The 22,724-nt window shown below is 36.4% G+C and overlaps 1 protein-coding gene across 1 annotated transcript in view; it reads right to left on the bottom strand.

Moving 5' to 3' along the window:
• Positions 1–22,567, bottom strand: part of FAM126B (family with sequence similarity 126 member B) — a 56,441-nt gene extending 33,874 nt beyond the window's left edge. The window contains exon 1 of the mRNA XM_019473505.1: positions 22,522–22,567. The gene's annotated coding sequence lies outside the window, so the exon portion shown is untranslated. The remainder of the gene's footprint in view (positions 1–22,521) is intronic.
• Between the last annotated feature and the right edge of the window lie 157 nt (positions 22,568–22,724).

The following is a 22,724-nucleotide window of genomic DNA, read 5'->3' as shown; positions in this document are numbered from 1 at the left end:
GTTGGGTTGACGGTTGGACTCGATGATCTTAGAGGTCTCTTCCAACCTCAATGATTCTATGATTCTATGAGAAGCAGAAAAGGCCTTGACTCTGTGTAAGCACTGCTCAGCAGTAATGAAAACATCCCTGTATTATCAACACTGTTTCCAGCACAAATCCAAAACATAACCCCATACTAGCTACTATAAAGAAAATCAACTCTATCCCAGCCAAAACCAGCATACTTGCAGAAATCTTAAATAATACACTTCTGAACGAATGAAATTCAAATCCTCCTCTTCTTTCCCTGACAATATTTATGATGGATTTGAAAAAAAATAAACAAATTTCTACCCTATAGGCACACTGTAGCTGATTACATACAGATTTTTAAACATGCACAGGAGACCTGAAAGACAAATACATGTATGTATTTAACTTATTATCAGTTGCTTCTTGTAATTATCAGGCACGCATCTTCAAGACAGACTATCAGGTCTGTAAGAGTTGATTCAAGACTTCTACAAGCTTCCCAAGTTTTACAACATGATAGAAGCAACCTTTACATCCAGACATGACATCTGATATACACTACTCTCTAGAAATATCATGGAGTCCCAACTAGCTCTAAGTTATTACGCTTGCTACCTAGAGGTTCAATTGCACCTAACCTGCTATCCCTAGCATCAAAACCAAAGACATAGATCCTGGAAGTTCACCAGGCAGGCCTTTCCAGAGCTGCATTATGTTAGACATAATTTTTTTCTGAATAGGAACTCGAGTTATTTTAGCCCCAAAGCAAGAATCACAGTTATATACCAGCAAATCAGACTAGGGAACTTCTATTTCTGTACAGTTTTCCCCACAAAAGGACTAAGCACAAGCAGATGTGCACAGACCTGGTTGAAGAATCAGGCTGTAACAGTTCAAAGTTTTCATTCACTTGTCAGTTTGCTTACAAACCAAATCTGCAGGTTTTCTAGAATTAAATTTAAGTAGAAGATAATAAAAAAAATTACATAGCATCACAAATAGGGTGTGGGGGTTCAAACTGTTTTACACATAGAAAACTGTAAACAACTGTCTGTAAATCAGAGGCAAACATCAGCTGTAACTCATAGCCAAAAATTCCCCTCTCCGCCAAATGATTACTTCAGCTTGGAAGATCCTGTTGAAATCTGGAGGCAAGTAGAGCTGCTCTCCTCCAGCACTGTATCAACTCCAGGAGATTACACTGACTCTGTATGAAGTTGACTATTTCCTTGGAGAAACATTGCAAGGGGGAATTAAGATTATGATTAAAAACAAACTAACAACAAAACCAAAAACAACAACAAAAAACCCCATGCCAAAACACAAATCCCCCTTCTCTTTACACTCCATTGAACAGCCGTATGTATGAAGCTACAGCACAGCTCCAACAGGAAAGCAAAACTTTTGTTCAATAAAGCTACACTGAGCACCACATACTACTGTGTATTTTAAGTAGCAACAAGTGTTCTTTGCCCTATAGCACTACAATTCAGAGCACGACTGCAAGGAGAACACTAAGCAAGCTAACTGTTGCAGAAATAAGGAAACGCACAAGGCTATCAAGAAACACATGCATGAGGCCAGTAAAAATGTAGTAGTTTGGAGTAAGAGAAAAATACTACAAGTAAGTGAAATCAGTGAACTGAATAATTAGCAATTCTCCCAAGTCAGGATTTAGCCTGGCATATCTAAAGAAATTACAAAACCACCAAGAGTCACAAGAATGATTCAAATGCCTTACTGCAAACGCTATAGAGATCCCAATGTTCCTACTATGGTAAGTCGAAAATGTCAGATAACATAATGGCGTAACACCTAACCTACCTAAGAAATTAACCCCTCCTACACAAGTCTATTGAGCCTTACAGAAAGTCCACATATAGCTGTTTGCAAACAAATCAACTCACATAAAGTTAAAACCTGAACCTGTGCTGATGTCAAAATTTGGGTGCAGTTTGATATTACTGTTAAGCCCATCTAGTGGCTAGTAACCATGAAAAAGGAAAAGCTGACCTTCCCCCTCCAGTATCCCACATACTTCTGTCCCAATGTTTGTGCCCTGCATCAACCTTCAAGCAAGCCCTATTTGGGGACTTCTTCCAGTGTAAGTCAGCTTCAGCACCAAAGCCATACCTGCTGTCTAGGAAAGCAGCCATCTTGAGGACAACTGCTGAAGCATGGAGCTTATGCTATGCCCTTTAAGAACAATGCCAGAAACAAAATCCAGTGCACAGTGTTTTTGTATATGTGGTACAGCAAGATTTTAGCAGTTCTACTCTGAAAAAGCAGAAGAATTTTTGTTAAGGTTGTATGTGATAATCTCTAAAGCATGCAAAGGATTACAATATAGGGCATGTACCACAAGAATCTTGTGCTTATTCATCCCTGAAGAAAAGGACACTGTATAGTGCTTTTTGTGTATTTGTTAGAAGAATGGGGGAAAGAGAGCTTTACACAGTAGATCTTTTGGGGCCACCTCTACTGTACGATCTATCCATTTTCACTTCCACGCACAGCTTTGTGTGGTTGCTTACATAAATACAGCTAGTTGTTCTGATGCTTTCAGAACATGTTTCAGAACATCTGTTTCAGAACAGATGTTTTTGATAGGGTGTACGTTAAAGACCAATAATATGAACTATATCCCAGGAGGAAAAGCACCTTATCTATGTGTCAGTCTTGCACTACATTTATAGAAAAATATAAACACAAACTATTCATTTCTCCAATGCTACATTTGCATCCTTCCTGGAAGACTTTTCCAGATGTTAAAGCTTGCTTTGCTTATGTGGCTTAAAAAGGATTTATTCCAGCTAGGATTACTCTACTAGTTCAGTTTCAGAACAAAGCATCTCTCCCTTTCAAATTATCTGCCTGGATATTAAAAACATTTTTAAGGACTTGTACAAACAGGCAAAATAGCGTACTGTAAATCCATGACCTGACTAACTCTGCACTGACTCCCTAAAAGAAAACTTAACAAAAGCACAGTGAGCATCTTAGCTCAGTGCCTAGTGGCTGTGCCTCCCCACTGTGTCCACCCTTCACGCCGCCCCATCGGAGTGGGGAGCGCTGCCCCATTCTGCACCACACCAGCCAGGCTGCGCCTGACGCACTTTGCCACTTTTGCTAGAGGAACACAAGCACAACAGCTGTGTGACTATCTCAGCCTGACATGTGGACCGCACTCCAGGATTTTCACATGAGCATCTGCAAAGCACACCTCGTGCTTACATTCACTCCCTGGTTTGCTCTACCTTTTTCTTTTCTTTTTTTTTTTTTTTTTGGGGGGGGGGGGGGGGGGCATGGGGGGAACATGATGCACGCAGGGGGAAGAAATCAAGCACCATGTGGGTGTGTCTCTAAAATACACTGGTTCAACTGCATTAAATCCTGTGCGTATTTATTCAACGTTGAAGCGGCCTGAACTAAAAGTATTGAATTTTATTTCCAGTGTGTTCACATCTCTCCCAAAGCAAACAAAATACAGGGAATTTAAGAGATTTCTTGTGTTTATTTAAAAAAAAAACTAGTTTTTTTTTTTCTACTATGGCTAAAAGGTTCTTCTAATATGTAGGAAGGATAATAACTAAGCAGAAATTTAGTTACTAGTAACAGTAATAATTAAATATGCTAAAATATTTTTACATATGGACTGGTTGTAAGATTCCTTAAACATCAAACAAGCAAGCAAGTTTAACTTTTCTGTTCCATGCTTTAGTGTGCATTTATAGTTGGGAACAAAGTCATTCAATGTTAAAATCAAATATAAAATTCAATTACTGAAAAGCTTCCCAAAAAAAGCACTTAAAATAATAATAAAAAAAAGTTTTCTCCTTAACTTATTCATTTGGCATAGAGGCAGAATATGAGACATAAGGCTGTTAAATCATTAGACCTGGAATCTTTACACTTAATATTAAAGCTACAATATTCTGTTCTCAAAGGAAGTCACAGTTTTGCATTGTACATCTGCCAATTACAGTTGAGATCTAACCAGAATTTTACCAAGCAAAAGCACTCTCCTAGCTCATGCTATGCACACAAATAAAAAAGGACGAAACCATGGGTTAATTCCTGATGTTAACACATGACCTGCCTAGACATTTAAGAACTTAACTTTCATTGGGAAATATGAGATAGCACTTCACAACTTTGACTTTCCAGATACACTTATGATGACAGTTTGGGGAGGATTAGACTAGTTATAAAATACATATAAACCAAGAGACAATGAAAATGAAGTTACAAACTGACTGAAATACCATGAGATTATGTTTAAATTACAATCCTTTTATTTGCTTGCTTAGAAACAGATTCCCATTTTAAAGATACCTTTCATATAGTTTACCATTGTCTATATTATTGTCTTTGAAAATATCAGTCTGAAATAAAACTTATTACAGTAATATACTATCGAAACAATGAAACTTAAAACTCTGGTAACTGCCCAAGAACTTTTGACTTCTACAATAATAAACATGAAAAAGGGATTAATGAACTTCTGTCATCAGAGAGCACATTTTTCACTTAGAGTAAAAACATGCTGACTAAATACATTATTATTTACCAGTCTGCATCTAAACCACTAACCAAGATCAATTTGCAACAGCAAAATGATTACCCAAATAATCAGAGCCAACAGCACTCGCTATAAAACTAGACCAACTATTACAGTGAGGATTAAAAAGAAAAAAGAAGTGCTACCAATTAGATATTAATAATTGTTGGCATTTAAGAAGATATGACTACTCAAGTATGCAGAGGGTTTTTTTGCTGTTGGTTTGTATTTTATTTGGGGGTTTTATTTGTGTGTTTTAAAGAAGCCAGGATTTTATACTGGCTTCAAAATACATGGGGGAGGTTATATAAAAGGGGCAGGCACTTCAAGAATTAGTCCTTTTTTTTTTGCCGTTATATCTACTTGTCATGATGTATATAATGTAATTGAGTCCTAGCTGCATGACGAATAATAATATTATATATTTTTACCTCAAAGGCTATGGCAAGAATATTTTGCAGTTAAAACCTGGACTGTCTCAACAAAAAGAACAAAGCTTCGAGTTGCATGATCTCTTTCAAGTGCCACTCATCCAAGAGAACGTTACTGGCTGACAAAAGAACAGAAAACTCAATTATCAATATAGCTTGTTCTTCCAAGCTACATATACACTCCTCTCATATCTGTAATTCATTACTGAACGTGGAAAGAAGTGTATTTAAAGAAAGATTCTTCCATGCTACTTCTGTAAAAAAGTAGCATGGAAAGCATCAAGAATGCATCCTTACTCTGAACTAAATCTACATTCAATTCCTTTGATCCAGAATGTTCATAGCTCCATTACAAGAGCATCTTTGTTTAATATAATTAACACTCTGGGAAGCAGAATAGATAAAAGAGAACATAAGATAAGGTGGTCAGAACTATATAGGAAACATGCTTCCCCACCACACACACACTTTAACAAGACTGGTGAGCTCTGGAGAAAGAAAACTGGGCAACATGCTGACAAACACAGATAATAAAAAAGCAATCTGCACTTCTCATGATGAGTTATTCCTGAATGCAGAGGTTTCAAAGACCAAATGAAAAAAGACTGGGTAATACGTTCAACAACTTAACTGAAAACATCTGCTCAGGAATGTATCAGCAGCCAGAAAAGAAATCAAGATGTTTGACCACACAAAAATGGTACAAAGTAAGTCTGAAAACATGTAAATAGAGCATACAGAATTGATAATATGCTCTTATTTGAAATACTGGCCTACATTTGATTCAAGCAATCTAAAAAGAAGTATCTATAAGGCAGAAAAGTGGTTAAGAGGCAGTTAATGACAAAGATCGTGAAAAATAACTTCTAACCTGGATATGGGAATAATTTTAAAAATTCAAAGAAAAAAGAACTCTGTGTCTTAGAAGCACATGAAATTAAGTGGTAGAGAAAGTAGAATGGATTTTTTGTAACAGAGTAATACAAAACAAAACATTAAAATGTAACAAGGTAGAAATGTTAGACTGCTAACAGTATACTGTTTCTCATACTGTAAGAGTAGGACTCATTATCATAAAATATCATGAGGACAATAAGAAGAGATGTTAGATAAATATTACAACACCTGTTTTACATAATTACTTCTTTTGTAGAACAAGAGTAAAGGAGAAAACTTAATGGTGTAAGCTAGCACGCAATTGATACGCTTTACAAAAAACTTCTCCTAGGAGCATGTCCTTCCTTAATTGCTCAGTATACAGGCGTATACAGCTTCATCCAGCTACTGTCAAGTTACATGCTAGACTATATTAAAACAGCCATGGTGTGGTCTGATTTCCACACTGGAAAAGGGATTGACTCTTAGGCTAATCTGATCCCAAGAGAAAGTAAGACCAGCCTTGGGAATGTTCAATTTTGGTAGATAACTTCTTGTACTTATTTAAAAGTACATATATTATATGTTTCTTATAATAAACATATCACAAATACCATTGTGATTCCCTTCTACCCATCTACATAAATATATTATTTTATCACAATCATATTTAATAAACACTTATATAAGCTGCCATTTTGGTAAGGACATAAAAAATAATTTAAAAAACTGTTGTCCTCAACAAATCAGAACTACAGCTGCAACTTGGCGTTAGAAACAGGTACAAGCATTCTGCCAGAACCCTCTTGGCCATACAGCTCCACAGCACAGAGAAACAGAAACTTCTACAAGGTACAAAACTGACAAAGGCAGAAAGAAACAAAACATTCTCTGGACAGTTATTAATTTAAATCATCAGCTCAAGCATTCTGTTTAATAGAAAGAGAGCCCTCTTCCAACTCCAGTTCTTAGGTAATTTAATTGCGAGCTTAAGCAGACAGACATGCATTCCAACTTTAAAATATAAATGCTGACATCTTCTATATGTGGGATTTAGGTTGCCAGCCTTATTAGACAAGCCTTAGTCATGCAAAACAACTTGGATAAGACATTTCTTCCCTGCCCACTCTGACTCACTAGTAATTACCAGGCTAAAAAACTTTCTTTTTGGATACCAGCAACAAAGAAAGTTATGTGAAAATGACGGGAGAAGGCCTTACCGCAGTGAAGTCAAAGACGATTGACAATACTCCTGGTAAATTTTCATGGTACCATACTTGCCCAGTGAGCTCCGTTTCTTATCAAAAAGGTTGCATCAATTTCAGCTGCTGCCAAAAAAGGGGTAAAGAAAAGTCACAGCCCACCTGTTCCAAAAAGCCTCCTTTAAGTCATTTTAAGCCCTAAATTATCTTTTGTGCCTTTTCAAGCACCAGAAAGCTCAGCTGCCAAAACTTGTCTTTCTACAATTACTACAGTGAAACTGTGCTTTGCAGATACAAAATTGCTGAAGACAAACAATTAGGGTAGAGTGAATGAAAATACAACACTGAACATAGACACGTTTTAACAGAGTTTAAAAAATTATTTTAAAGCTGATGTTTTCATTGTATTGCACAGAGCAGCTGTAGAAAGCTACAGGAGTCAGGTGACTCTAGAGAAAAATTTAAGTCCCGTTTGCCTCACAGTGTCTAAGAACCTGAATAAAACACAACTATATACTTGTAGCTAAATCACTCTCTTAAAAGTTCATGCAATGAATGAAGCAGAAAAGAGAAGAGTTAAAATGATTGAGAAAGTGGAAGGAGATATTTATCTTCTGTATATGAAGAAAGTACTCCTCTACTTTACTTACAGGATTTGGGAAACAATAATATAATAAAGAAATTATCCTGCAGCCTTATAATACAGCAAAACACATATTAATTATTCTATTATAAAGACTAGACACACTTAAAAATATACACACACACACGTAGGTTAGCCATAGAAATGTTACCTTATTATCTCAGCACCAGTTTCCTTAGAAACAACTTCATGCAGTCATCCTACACTAAACCTAAAACATTCTCTTGTCAGGATCCTGTGTGATAACCCATCCTACACTAAACAATACAGCCTCGTCCTCCCTTTGCATCGGTTCATATGCAGTAACTCTTCCTATGCTAGTTTGTCTGCAACTCATGAATTTCTTTACTTACGAAAACATTTCCATGCAAATTACTTTCCATGTAACCCTACCTCTCCCAAACACCTTCTTGGTTCACAGTTTTGGTTCATGAAGTAAATTAAATCTAGAAAGACTTAACTAAAGATAGAAAATGCATAGTAAAAATGGAGTCTTAAAAAAAAGAAAAAAATCTAGCAGCAAACTAACACTTGCAAAACCACAGTTAAGGGACACTCAGTGCTAAGTACTAAAAATGAACAGGCACGAGCTAGGAGAAATCTTGAAACAGAATTTCTGTGGGAATAAAAAAAAACCCAGAACAAAATTAAAAAAACCAAAACAAAACAAAAATCAACAAAAACCCCGCATTACCAAAAAACCCTCAACACACACTTTGGAATAGGACTGCAAACATTATACTGAGAAAGATCACTACTCTTGCCTGCAAAGGAAAGAAATGCAGAAACAGTTCTAGAAATATTAACTGTAGATTCTAAGCAGCTTCCCATTTTTGAGCTGTAACATCCTCAATTGATAAAAATAAACGTCTGTTATATTATGAAAATAGCCGTAAAAAATTAAGTCCTCTATCAATTCCAGACCAATAAAATACCAATACATATTTCTTGCTGCGGTATCTGCTACCAACTGTAATTCACATGAACTGGAATTTAGGTTACATATTCATTAATTAATTTACCTAACCTCCTTTCTTCTACCATAAGTATTCCCAAAGAGATCTAACCTAACGGATCCTCTGCTGAAAGTAATGAAATCCCCCATTCTAACCTTTCCAACTTCCAGATGGTAAAGCCTTCAGCTCCAGGAAGTAGAGTGCAAGTAAATGAAGCTGAGGTGACAGATTCCGCCCCCCCATCCATACACTTACTTACATATCCACAAACTCTTAAATTTATGGAATATTCAAATTTATTTGAATTTACTTCAATTATAGCTAAAATTATGTCATATTACTGATTTTTTTAAAGTGATACAGTAAGAATACAAAGTTCCAACATAAACTTTCTAAATGCCAGAGTTAAAGGTCCATGAGCATTAGGATATATTCCTTTATTACATGATGCCATAAATTTCATACGTGTGACTCAGATGCATCATTCACATTTAAGATGTATGGTTTTCAAGGATAAAACTAATTCTGATTAATATTCTGGTCTTGCTTTTCCAATACAAGTTTCCAGACTTTAAAAAGCAAACTGAACAACAAATACAGTTACATGAAACATCACTGATCTCACCACTACTCATCAAGACAACACAACTTCAGAACAGCACAGATCTCTTCCGCTTGACCTAACAGAATATACGAGGCAGTCTATTTCTGCATAGAAAACATGAAGGGGACTTAAGGCACATACAGAGCCTGCTTGCTATTCACAGGTAAAGCATGAAGAATCCAGAAACACAAGATCTGCTTCAAACTTGCAGAGTCAAAACTGCTCAGACTGTAGCTGCATTTACTACTTCCAATTGTTACTTTACAGGAAACAAATTGTCTGCTTCTATGTCATGCGTCACAGCATTATTTCAGCATCAATCATTTTCAAATCTCACACTTGTTTTCTGAAAGTTAGAAAGGGGTTTTAAGAACTGCAAAGAACAATCTCACAAAATGAGAAGAAAAACACTGTTATTTTATATGGAGATTAGACAGACTGTACAAGTCAGAATTTCCACATATAAGAAGTAACACATGTTCCTGACCATCTTAATTCTGTATAACACAATCCATTAAGAGCTACCTTAACATCAACTATCCACACAGTTGACCCAATTGATTAAGGTGACTATGCTATAAAAAAACGATGCTCATGACCAACCCTACTAAATTCACTAGGATTCCTCCAGAGCAAGAAATTACATGGCCTTTGTTGGACTCTCTTCTTCAAAGAAAAGAGGCAAAGAAACAGTGCCTCTAAAGAAAGCACAACCCTTTTTAATCACCTTATTGGAAGCTCTCATGAAACTCTGAAACTCAGCTTACTATAATTGGCATTCTGTGGCCTATCACATGGAAGTATATGCTACTTCTCTGTGACATTACCGTATGAGAATTAAAACATTAGTAAATGTAAACTAGTGCAACAACTACACCAGTTTCCCCTTTTGTCTTGGTATGAGTTTAATAATTAATCTTCACTGTTGAATAGTTAAACACAATGCATATTGTTTACAGTCATTATTCTTCTACTGTTAAACTAATATTAGAACAGACTGACCAATTATAAGGAAGGACTAGTTAATATTTTAGTGTGAAGTGGTTAATTTGTTATATATTTTTTAAATAGTGATGAGCAATAAGTTACTAACACATGTGGGGGTGTTTCTTGGGGGGGGAGGGTGTTTGGTTGGTTTTCGTGTTTTGTTTTGTTTTTTAATTTGAAATTTATTTTTTTTTTCCTGGGGCAAAACCTTGCATACAGTCTCTTTAGGAACATAATGTAAACCCAGCTCAGGGTGCATTAGGCAAGACTTTCTACAATGCTTTTCATTTATCTAAGCAATAGGGCGGTATTAAAGGGGGGGAAAAAAAAAAAAAGCACCTTCCACAGGTATAGCCTTGATGACTTCAATTGAAATGCACAGCCCTATTCCCCCCAGCAGACATTGGGGAAACAAGAGCAAGAGCAAGATATTAAATGCAGACTACAATTTTCATGCATATTTTAACTCATAGCCTGAGCAAAATTAGAAGTTTTTTATCAAATACTGCCCTAATGTACATTCAGAAAGCAGGAGTCTTTCAAGATTATGAGAAATTACAGATTTAACAGGCAGCACTGAAAAAATCCATGCAGCTAGCTTCATGGGTACCCTTTCTCCAGTTTGTTTGCTGTGGAGGGAGGAATGGAATTTATTTATACATGGTCAATTTTACAATGTTATAGGTTTTCAAACACATTTTCTTGCACTCAAAAAAACAACAGCAGAAATTCTCACCGAGGACTCAATGTTCTAAACTTCAGACATTTTTACATAACCTCACCCGTACACAGAGAAACTCTGGGGTTTTGTTTGTAATACTAAATAGTTTTCCTGCTAAAAACAAACTTCAAAAGCAGTTGGCAGAACAGTGTTTTTCCTTCCCTCAAGTCTCCAGAGTAAATTTACCTTTGGAAAAAGACCAGAGATGTCCTTATATGCAAACATGTCAAAGAGTTACACTACTGCTTTTTGCAACATTAATCTTCTTCAGCAAATTCTATATATTACATATACTTGAAATAAAAATACATCCACATGAACTATACTAAACATAAATAGTTTCCTTATTCCTTTACAGGTAAGTCCCACTGCCCATCTAGGTAATGTTTATGATCTTTTATATTGGCAATACAGCAAATTCAGTTCATTCTCTTCAAACACATCATCAAAAATTTTTAATCAAAGCCCGAGTCTAATTAAACAGCCTATTAAAAGTGTCACTCTTCTGTTTTCCTATGCAATTGTGCTGATAGGAATTAGCAGCATTTACCAAAGTTCAAGCACCAGGCACCTGAAATTGCTAAATTATATGGGTTTTGGTGTAAGGAATATATTCATCTAACACCCTTCATACAGCATGCTTCACAAAACACATGCAGTCTTTCAAGGGCAGCTTAGACAGAAGGTTTAGGAATACTGAGGTTATTGGCATGCAGACAGTGGACCTACAGAGCATTGAGTAACTTCTCAAAAAGTAGGGTTGATCAGGTGTAAAACCAAAACCAAAAAACACCCCAAACCACCACAACAACAAAAAAACAACAAACCAAAACCACACAGTCCACATGTGACTACTTCAGTATGCGAGAAAACTGTTCTGAACAAAATACAAATCCAGACCTAACACCCTGGTACTTGCAATTATGTGCAGATTTGCAAGTTAAGATGATTATGCAATGATTATTTCTTATCAGTGAGCAGCAGGAGTTTCATACTTGGGGGAGGATCCTCACGCTTTTTGCCTTATCTGCCAGCTATCCAATTGGCACATTGAAAAGACTTTTGTAACCATATTTTAACAGTTTTGTTTCCTAATCGGTTCTATTTCATTTGAATAATTAAAACCAAGAAATAATATTGTAACTTCAAACATCCTCCTGAAATAGGGAAGTAAATGCTAAAAAAAACCTTTTTCATTTTCCATAGATGTGATGCATATGCATAAACATGCAGAATTTACTTATAGCAACATTATGCATTTCAGAAAGCTATGAAGTCTGCATTCACAGGGACAAAAAGATAATCATCACGATCTATTCAAAGTCAACACACATTACTAAAGCAGAATGCCCCGACAGTTCATAGAAATAGCAATAAAATAACTATTACTGGAATTTTGCATAAAGCCAGTACATGCAGGAAAAATATTTTGTCTGTCAAAATCTACCCACTGGAATATGAATTTGAAATACTTCAAAACTTGATAAAGCTGAAAACTCTTTAAATAGTGATTACGGTTTCCTAATTAGCATGATAATGTCCATTTAAGATATGTTCCCTCCTCTCTCTCACAAGACCAAAAATTTATTATCAAAATAAGCTATCAAATACAGTCTCTGGTAGGTTACAATCATGGGAGTATCATCAGTAGAGAAGAGCAGTTGACTGTCACACTCACGCACATCTCCACCAGACAAACGTGGTAAAGTTCCTACAAAACGTTTCAATAAAATGACAGGCAGCCGTGCTGAAGCAGCTCTTTCCTAGCAGCTGGAGAAAAAAAAAAAAGAAAAAAAAAAAAAAAAAAGCAAAAGCATAGCACCTCCACTTGCCCACTGACCAACAGATCATTTTAAAGCTTTCTGCAGCATACATCAAACCTTAATTTATTAGATGAAATTAACATCTAGACACGCCTTCCTTACTTAAGTTTCCTTGAACTTCCTTCTACTTTTCTTACATTGAGCGCAGTGTTCTGTCTTTAGCACAGACCAATACCTGCAAGTCTGAGAAAAAGGGCACAGAGGAAATAAAAAACAACCTTTGAACATTTGGTTAACTATACGTCACCAAATAAAGTAAGAGGGGACACACACACACAAAACACCCTGTGACAATCAGCACAATACTTGATTACACAATTTCGGCAGCATCAATGCCAATTAGTATTGGCCATTGACCTCTAACTCAGGCTGGAATCCATCCACAGACCTTAACCTGACTAGGACTTTGTGCACAACAAATGTGAAGTCCCACAGTTGCACATTTATTTTTCTGCCTTAGCATCATGAGTTTTACTCAATTTAAATATTGAAGTAGCTAGGAAAAATAAAAGGTAAAATTACAGACAAAGTTAATGTATAAACATTATTATGGAATTTATTAAAGCATCTCCAACTATTTTCCTAAAAATTCCAGAGTTTAAGTTTGAGATAACTTGGCAAGTTAAAAACTAGACATAAAATGCTAACATTTTAATTTCAATTAAAAAGCGAAATTAGTGCAGTAGTTTTAGTTTTTGCATGTAAACTGTAAAAATTAACTGCTAAAAACCATAGTAGACCTGTAGCTAACTGAAAGGATTTAACCTATATAGAGAGGAAAAAAGCAAAGCATACACCCTTTCAAAGAGTTTAGTGCAGTGATTCCTGGAACACAAGATACGTGTGTGTAATGCAGCTGCCATTTGAATGATTTAAACGCCCAGATGCCTCAAAAACATTTTCTCTTTTCTATGGCTGAAGTGACTGTAACAGTCCAACAAAGTTTCATTTCTGTATGTACAAAGAATGACTGCATACATATTTTCACCATTGATTCTCATTATACATCTTAAAGGATTACTACTATACATCTTACAGGACTACAATGCATATTCCAAGTCCACTCAAGACCTGCACAAGCAAAAAGGCATCTCAGTTATTTTTGCAATTGGTCCTTTGGAGACTCACAGATAACAAGCTGTGCCTAAACTGTTCACATTCCAGCACTCAGCTGGACAGACTGGGCAAATATCCAGGGCAAATTATTTTAAAATTTTTATTTGCTGTCTCAAGTTCTAACACTGATTATGGTGAGGAGAAAGAAAATCTTGTTCTCTCCTTCTCCCCCGAACAAACAAAAAGCAAGCTAGGAAGTTCTCTTATTCCACAGATAAACAGAGGCTTCTCAAACTCACATGATGTTTACAGTAACCTGGGTGAAGACAAAGTTGAAGAGTCACAGCACGAAACAAGCATTGGCAAGCACACAGACCTAAGCAAACAGAAAACATAGTAGCCTGCTACTAGCCATCCTGTTCACTGGAGAATCATGAAATGCATGTGACAGTTATGACTTAAAGGAAGGACTGCTGTCACAGAACATCTATGAAAATAAACAGCACAGAAATACAGTTTATGAATGCTTAGCTTAAATTAGTTCAGTATTTTAGGTATTTCTTTTCTACTTTTATTCAACTTGGCCTCCAGCCCAGGACTCCCATCTCTATTTGTATTTCCATAGGTAACACTTAACTGTTTAAGAGATTTTCATGAAGCTCTTGCTACTCTGACGTGGTAAGATTTGCGCTGCAATCTGCTGCGGTTCATTAACATGAATGAAGCTATTAGAATGGCTCACATGAAGTCTGATAAAAGCAGCACCTCATTCTGCGGTCTTCCCAAGAAATTACCACAAATATGGTTTAATAACTTCCAGAAACCTAAGGATGTTACTATTTGAAACTATTGCACAGATGCAACATTGAAGAGAGACCATCAGGTATCATGGTTTGTCAGTTACATAATTATAGATAGAATGGACACACAATTAACAATCTAGAAGCAGCTTTAGAAGCTCAGCAATTTTGTCTAAAGCCTGTTCTATGCTAAGAACAAGAAACAACCAGCTTAAAAAAAAAAAATTCCATGCACATAAGGAACTAGTCATTTTTCCATTCCACATCTAAACCCCCCTCGCTCTCCTCTGTGTCCATATTTAGCTCACGTCTCTATGCTGTTCCGGCACAATTAACAATCTAGAAGCAGCTTTAGAAGCTCAGCAATTTTGTCTAAAGCCTGTTCTATGCTAAGAACAAGAAACAACCAGCTTAAAAAAAAAAAATTCCATGCACATAAGGAACTAGTCATTTTTCCATTCCACATCTAAACCCCCCTCGCTCTCCTCTGTGTCCATATTTAGCTCACGTCTCTATGCTGTTCCGGCTCAACTGAACATCTTAAAAAAAAAAAAAAAAAAAAGCAATGGAAAGTTCTCCACTGTTACACACAGAGAAATATGAGCTTTTGCTAGGATAAATCCTTCACCAGCATGCCTTACATTTCTATGTAAAAGGGCACATTATTATTACTTAACAAACTCCTCAATCACTTCTTGTGTAATTTCACTGAAGTAAATGAACTTTAACCATTCATCTGTCTATCCCACTGCTGTTATTAAAATATTAAGAGTTTTAAAAGAGATTAACAGCCCCTCTTACTCTTATACTATCACCATTGTACAAAGAAAGACTTGTACTATCAAGACTGGGTTCTAACTACAAACACATGCATTAGTTTTGTTTACTGAAGTTCAGTTTTACATATTTTAGCAAAGCAACATGGCTACAACAGAAGCCTGGAAATTCACACTCTAACCTTAATTTTGCAAAAGTAAATACAAATCTTAGCATTGACTTCAGCTGTGCCAGAAGCATGAAGAATTTTCATCCGCAAAATTTGGATACTGGGTATCCACACTTATCAAGTGATTTGACATCTTTCATTAAGTTACATGCAGATATTAAAGACCAGTACAACAACCGTTCTAAGTAGGGAGCTTTTTTTAATTACTATTTTTAACTGCATGTGTTTCCAACCATAAGGCATGATGGACAGCAATCATATGCAGAAGCACCAAATTTTTTTTCAAAAAAGTATACCTCTAACCTGGAGTAATAAAGAGAGATCAAAACTCAAAGTTGAACATTTAGATTTTTCTTCTTTGCCCTACTCTGATGGCATGCACTAGGATGCTTGATATATTGCTCACTCCACCCCCTCTATAACTAAGTTTACATAAAAGCCTCCTACTTTCTGAAACATGTCTCAGCTAGAAGGTTATTGACCCTCTTATGTTCAGCCATCATGATGTTGCTACCACATTGTCTAAAGCAGATGGTGGAATTAACAGTGTAGCTTACACTGGTAATGGGGCACACTGGTCATAAAAGGTCAGACCTTCACAAAGTTCATGTTTAAAAAAAAAAATCAAAAAAAAAAAATTTCTAACTAATTTGTTTTCACCTGCAGGAAATACCATATTTAAATTTACAGACACTATTTACAGAGACAGCTAATTTAAGCTATTTCTAAAACAAAATCTGCTACACTCATGCCCACGTGTCTCCAAAATCTTGTGCTTAAGATATCTGGAAAGTTGCTTTAATGACTACTACAAGCTTCTTCAGAATTTTTTTCTAAATCAAGTTTTCTACCTTGTGGCCCTATTTCAGATCAGAACAGAGGCAGGCATGCAGAGGGGCTGCTCTCCAGCCTCTCCTAAAGCTCAAGATATTCTCAAACCTAAAGGAGACAGAAAGGACAAAGCAGAAAATAAGATGAGGAGATGGAAAGAAGAAACAGACACCGGGACTCTCAGAAGTAACCAACCTACCTGAATAAAAAGGAAATTAATTAAGCCAGGAAGGAAAATACCCAAGCAAATTTTACACATATTTCACGTCATTATCTTTCAACCCAGTGTCTTCTCAGCTGAATGGCCATGAAAAATAAGATCATTCTTTTAAACTTTCTTACTGTCTTTCCAGATAGATGTAGAATAATTCCCCCAGCCCAAATATGGGTCAAGGCAGGGCAGAAGAGGGGAGGAAGACCCTGAATACAATTACATTTTAAAGTTCATAAACTACTAAACACAGGGAATGGAAATAGAAAAAAAATCCCAGAAGTATCAACATTGCCCTGTATGAATCAGCAAACTACAGTCATGCAGCCTGCACAAATGTCCATGTCATACATTTCACTTAAATATAATTCAGAGGAACAGTAATGTATAACTACTTAAAGAACTCATGAACCATAACATAATGCAGACACCAATACAGAAGACCTAACCAGTTCAGTTTTCTGAAGAATCACAGCAAGTAAAATAAAAACGTAGTAAGATTAGCTAAATTATGGAGATTACACACAAGAACATAGACTTAGCATTCCTGGACTGCAAAATTCACTGTTAGTCAAGCACATGTATAACTTATACAATATAAAATGAGATGTCATTAAATACTCTGTCCTGTAGGAAAAAAAAAAAGAATATGCAGAAAGAGTGAATTCCTAGAAGAGTGTTTTAACAGGTTTGAACTGCTCCAACCATCTCCATCAGGTCCTGTGCTGAACAGTATTATGCAGCCAGGGAACTTGGCATTTTCCAAGTAATGATATTCAGTACTGAGATAAAATAAAATAAAAAAATAAATAGTTTACCACTTTGCAATAGTTATTCACCTGACATTTTCTTTCACTACCCTAGTGGGGTCTCCTTCCAAATGTCTCTGGCATGCAGAAGTAAGTCAATAAATTTGAACCATAAAATCCATATTGCTCTACAGAATCACACCAGGAAGTCAAGGTGGCAGATCTGATACAGGCAGTGGGCAGCAGGGGCAAGCTGAACTGCCTGCAGAAGAACAGAAAACAATCAAGGAAAGACCGAAAAGGTGACCGGCCAATGATTGTTCTGTCTTTTACAAATCACCTGAATTGTGATTACAAATAAAATACCTATTGAAGTAAATAACCATAAGTGATTTTTTTTTTCCTGTGAACATTTTCAAATAGAATCCACAGTATGAGAAACACAGGATTTCAGAAGAAAAGGATATCTCAAGGCGACAGAGTAACGCTGCTGTGTAGTTCAGCCTAATCCTTCATCAGGGTACATGAGATTCAAATTACTCTACAGCAGCATTAAATTAAAAGATGCAAATTAATTTAAAAGTAGCTACATGGTTTGTTAGACAAATATGTTTCATGACCACATAATTTATTATTCTTAAAACACCATAAATGGACATAAATGTCACACAATATACATCTGTAGCATACCATTTCTATCTTCTTTGGCTCTAAGGAAAACAGAATATAAAAAAGCCTGTGCCCAAATTCATTAAATTTGACAGAAAAATGTAACGCTAACAGAAGAATGACTAATGGCCACGCAGCAATTTTCCTTACAATACAAAACTTTTACTATTATTGATAACCTGCAGCATGTGTTGGAACAGTTTGCAAACTGCATATTATTTTACCCAGCCTCGATCAAGGTTTGCATGTTCTCTGTGGTACTGCTGGCAATAGAGAATTTTGTTTTACAGTAGGGTTTTACTAGATAATTATATTTTATTTAATCAGAAGTGCCCCTCTACCTCTTGACCTTATATTTCAAGTTTAGAAACCGAAGTCAGAATTCTATATGAAAAAGGAGACCGAGTCACTCCCATAAATCTGTCCTGTGATTAAAGTAAAAAAACCGAAAAGATATTTTCAATTATGTGTCTTGTTATTAGAAGCATGAATTATCCAAGCAAAAGTGCAGAGAGAAAAATACAACCAGCTTGCTATTTTATCTACAGTTAGTGATATAAACACAAACTCAGAATACTTTCTTACTCTCAAAAAACTTTGCACCTATCTGGACACATATTGAAATATAAGAAATTCAACTTAAAAGATAAGAAAAAAGTTCTTTAGCATGAGAGTGTTTAAACACTGGAACAAGTTACCCAGAGAGGTCGCGGAGTCTCTGTCTTCAGAGATATTCAAAATCCAACTGGGCAATGTCCTGAGGAACCTGCCCTAGTTGGCCCTGCTTTGAGCAAAAGGGTTGAACTACATGATTACCAGAGGCCCCTTTCAACCTCAACCATCCTCCAATTCCATTTTTTAAGAATCTCTACTTCTGCCAAAGAAGACAACAAAAGAAAGGTTCAGGAAGAAACAACAAATCATTCAGATAATACCTGACACCTGTAAATCTTTCTTAAAGTCATCATCTCTATTTTATAGTCACCTTTATAGCCTACATGAAATGTCTGAACAATGTACACAACTCAGAAGTTAATGTTTCCTTGAACACAATTCTGCATGAAATTTTATCTACTACAAGCAAATAACTGCAAAGGAAACACTGTGGAAAACAGCATTAAATAAGTCAAGAACTACTTCTCATAACTATTCTATTTGGAAATGAAAATAACTGACCAAAGTAGCAAGTCAAACTGTACTATTGATGACTGTCTCTGCTCAGATCAATTTCTCCTGAAAAGAGTCACAGGACGACTTCTTAAATGATCATTCCTATGGCACAGATGTCCTTCACCGGGAGTCAGCTGGAGAAGCCTCCGGCTTCACTTCCTGATACTAGTTCATATCTTAATATAAGGGAACAAGCATAAAGAAAATTAATAGAATCTAAAGTTATTTTCCTGCCCAGAGAAGTGTTTGAGTGAACACATTACCCTGATCTTTAAAACTCGTATCTAACTGCTTGGGAGAGAGTCAAACAGTTCTGCCCCTCCTCGTACAGAAAACGAAGAGTATCACATGAAGTTCTCAGATAACAGGTTCAAAACAGAACAGAGGAATGACTTATTCACACAATACATGAAGTATGGTGCTTACTGCCAGAAAACATGGTAGATGCAAAAACCATACACGGGCTCAAAAGTTTTTAAAAATTAAGTATATTCATGGAATATACTTAATATGTATAGAAATCCATACAAAACATCATCCCCACTGAGAGACTGGGAAAGCTGACCTAAGGAGTAACCCTATATTCTTGCCTAGAAAAGAGTGTAAGAATAAAGCACCTGCTGTCAAATACTGCTTAGCTGTGGGAAACGAGCAGGACCTGAAACAATGGTCCTGTCACATACCAGGATCCCAGAGCTTTAGGCTTCAAGAGAGAATAGCAGATTAGCCCAGTATGGCTGTTCCTGTGAAGAATGGTCTTTGGGTTGCCAAAAAAAAAACCAAACAAAAAAACCCCCCAAAAAAACAGAAAGAAACTAAGACTATTGCTCCAGCACATGACTTATCCAAAAGAGAGGTGAAACAGTGGTTTGAGATTGTGATACTATCCATAAAATATTTAGCTCTCTAATGCTGCCTGAGAAGATAATTTGCTTCCCCACATTTCACAGCCTTTTTTTAAAAGCATCCAAAGAAACCAAGGTGGACTAAAGAAAGATCTTTGCCATCATTATTGTAATTAAAGCAGGATTGACCATTTTATTCAAATGACAAAAGGCTTCCAATGACTTACAAATGACTACTAATACAAAGCCGGAGAAAGTAACATGCAATTTCAGGAAAAAAAGATGCAGTATTTAGTTTTAAGTAGTTCAAATATGTAGTAAGATATTGAGGCCCTCCCCCCCCCCAAAAAAAAAAAAAAAAACCCCACAACACTTTTTTGTCATCTCAAAACTGAAAATACTTCAAGTCACTGTCAGTCACACAGCTCTCTACTCCAGAAAACAATCATGAAGAGCATACCACCAAAAACAGTTCAGTGCTAGAGAGAGTATTATATGCACAGGCAGAGAAGAGCAGTGCTCATAATGTATCGTACAATCTGTTAATCCAGAATGCATATCAACACAAATTTCTGGAAACATGGGCTTTTGAAAGCTATTCAAGAAAACCCTGCCGCCTTCCTCTAACCTAGCAACATAAGCAGGAATCCCAGCAAATCATAACTAGCATGGCTGGATACACGCTAACATAACTGTATCCTAGAACACTTAATCTTTTCAGTAATTATCACCACCATGACTAGTACAAAAAAAGCGCAACTGAATAAACCACAAAGAGTACTGATTATTTGTACATGGAGTTCCAATGACTTTCCCTTCCTAAAGGACGTCCAGCATTTTTTACACAAGATGAAAATTTCTTTTCTTTATGTTAGTTCCTTGTGCATACTATTCATTTCTTCAGACTGACACTGTAATTATGGTGAAGTTTCCTTCTCAAAAACAGGTTGTAGCAAGACTGCAAGCCCCCTTGAAATTATGCAGACTCATTTATTTGGTGAAGATACAGCTTCAAAAAGCTTCCTATATTCCCAAAACATCACATCCCTCATACTTGTAGTCTTACTTTTAGAAGAAAGAGTATGGTCCATGCTGAAAGAAAAGAAAATTTAGGAAGCAAAACATTAAGCAACTTCATGGTAGAACAATCTATCAACTGCACACAATTCTTCCTATCAAGAGTTTTTATGTAGTTGGGTGGTGGAAAACAGCTACCCAAAACCTTGCTAAACCTTGAAAGCAATAGTGTATTTGAAGACAAATCTTGCTGAGTGCACTCCTCTGCTACAATTCTGTTCAACCACAATAGGTCACACAAAGTCAATATTCCATGATCAGAACTGAACATTCATGTTGACAGACTCAGCAATACCAGTAAAGTATGGCTTCACGCAGAAATCATCAAGTCATGCTTCCAAGCACCATGAAGAAAACAAAACAAAATAAACAAAAAAAAAAGCATAAATAAAACAAGGACTTTGTATTTTTCCTTCAAATAATAAAACCAAGGTGTCTGGTATCTAACATGTCTATGGGTCACTGAAATTTTTTTTCTGAGGAAAATATCAACATTCTTCAGCAATGCCGGACTTTGAACACATATCTATTAACTTTCAGCCACAGTAAGAAACAAGAAATACTTCACAGGTATCTGACAGAACTTCATTCTCTACAAGACAGAGATTTACGTACCTCACAAATAAAGAGCCCTCCTGCAATTCCACCCCACATACATGACAGAAAAACAAATGTGTCTCCTCTCATTCTGACACTGCATCCGCAGAGCAGAAGAGACTGCTCTGAATCTTGCAGACTTTATCTCAAAGTGAAGAACATTCAATGCTGAAACCAGACAGAGGCAGTCTGGATTAAACAGATGGCACTCTATTTAGAACACTCTATTTCACTGTTAATAACATGATAATGGCATTCCTCCTGGAACTCTTCTCATGCGCTCCCAACATCCCTATAAAAAAACCCTGAAATCCAGAAGCAGCTTTACATCAGGATATTAAAAAAAAAAAAGGCACTACAGTCTATCCTAAAATTCTGCCAGCATGATGCTATAAACCAATGTTGATTCCCATTCTTATAAGAGCATCAGAAATTAATATAACCGAGTTTGTATTCTATTATAAAGAAACAGCATTACTGTATTGCCTACAACTGAGGAATGATCTAAGCTTTTGTAAGTCACTGAGTAGTTAACTTTTACCAGTTTCTCTTCAGATGAAGGGGACTATGTACTCAACCTTGAGAAGCATAAAAAATAATTTAATTATCCAGATACTAATGCAATTGACACTTCATAATTACATAGCCACGGCATGCAAAATGCCGAGCTCCCCAGAGACAGGTACTCAATGGAACCAAGCAACCATCTCACTCAAGAAGCAGCTGTCAAGAGAATTCTTAACTTTCACTTACCTTTCAGCACAGTTCCAGGATTTCAGGGTGTCTCCCCACTTCTCCTATGGAAACAAACAGCAATGTTCTTTTAAGACATATCCACTGAAACCAAAAGTCTGCTCCTGGTGCCAGTCGGGCTTGTGAGCACCTCCGATTTCCCCCACAGCTTCTTCCGCTGACGAGGTGAACCCCGGGGGCAGGCAGCGAGAGGGCACTGCCCC

This window comes from Aptenodytes forsteri, unplaced genomic scaffold (genome assembly GCF_000699145.1).
Source record: "Aptenodytes forsteri isolate BGI_AS27 unplaced genomic scaffold, ASM69914v1 Scaffold183, whole genome shotgun sequence".
NCBI lineage: Eukaryota > Metazoa > Chordata > Aves > Sphenisciformes > Spheniscidae > Aptenodytes > Aptenodytes forsteri.
This window is presented reverse-complemented; position numbering and strand designations above follow the sequence as displayed.